Raw genomic sequence first — 1,193 nt, 5'->3', positions numbered from 1 at the left:
CTACATACGCAATACATTGTAAGTGAGGACTAGTAACATTAAGTCTGTCTACACACGTAATACAATGTAACTGAGGACTAGTAACATTAAGTCTGTCTACACACGTAATATATTGTAAATGAGGACTAGTAACATTAAGTCTGTCTACACATTTAATACATTGTAACTGAGGACTAGTAACACGAAGTCTGTCTACACACGTAATACATTGTAACTGAGGACTAGTAACATTAAGTCTGTCTACAAACGTAATACAATGTAACTGAGGAATAGTAACATAAAGTCTGTCTATACACGTAATACATTATAAATGAGGACAAGTAACATTAAGTCTGTCTACACACGTAATACATTGTAACTGAGGACTAGTAACATTAAGTCTGTCTACACACGTAATATATTGTAAATGAGGACTAGTAACATTAAGTCTGTCTACACACGTAATACAATGTAACTGAGGGCTAGTAACATTAAGTCTGTCTTTACACGTAATACATTATAACTGAGGACAAGTAACATTAAGCCTGTCTATACACGTAATACATTGTTACTGAGGACAAGTAACATTAAGTCTCTCTATACAATTAATACATTGTAACTGAGGACTAGTAACATGAAGTCTGTCTACACACGTAATACATTGTAACTGAGGACAAGTAACATTAGGTCTGTCTATACACGTAATACATTGTAACTGAGGACAAGTAACATTAGGTCTGTCTATACACGTAATACATTGTAACTGAGGACTAGTAAAATTAAGTCTGTCTATACACGTATTACATTATAACTGATGACAAGTAACATTAAGTCTGTCTATACACGTAATACATTGTAACTGAAGACTATTAACATTAAGTCTGTCTATACACGGAATACATTGTAACTGAGGACTAGCAACATTAAGTCTGTCTACACACGTAATAAATTGTAACTGAGGACTAGTAACATTTAGTCTGCCTATACACGTAATACATTGTAACTGAGGACTAGTAACATTTAGTCTGCCTATACACGTAATACATTGTAACTGAAGACTATTAACATTAAGTCTGTCTATACACGTAAAACATTGTAACAGGGGACTAGTAACATTAAGTCTATCTATACACGTAATACATTGTAACTGAGGACAAGTAACATTAAGTCTGTCTACACACGTAATACATTGTAACTGAGAACTAGTAACATTC

The sequence above is a fragment of the Mizuhopecten yessoensis genome, unplaced genomic scaffold (genome assembly GCF_002113885.1).
Source record: "Mizuhopecten yessoensis strain PY_sf001 unplaced genomic scaffold, ASM211388v2 scaffold7529, whole genome shotgun sequence".
NCBI classification, from domain to species: domain Eukaryota; kingdom Metazoa; phylum Mollusca; class Bivalvia; order Pectinida; family Pectinidae; genus Mizuhopecten; species Mizuhopecten yessoensis.
Note: the sequence above shows the minus strand (reverse complement) of the source record.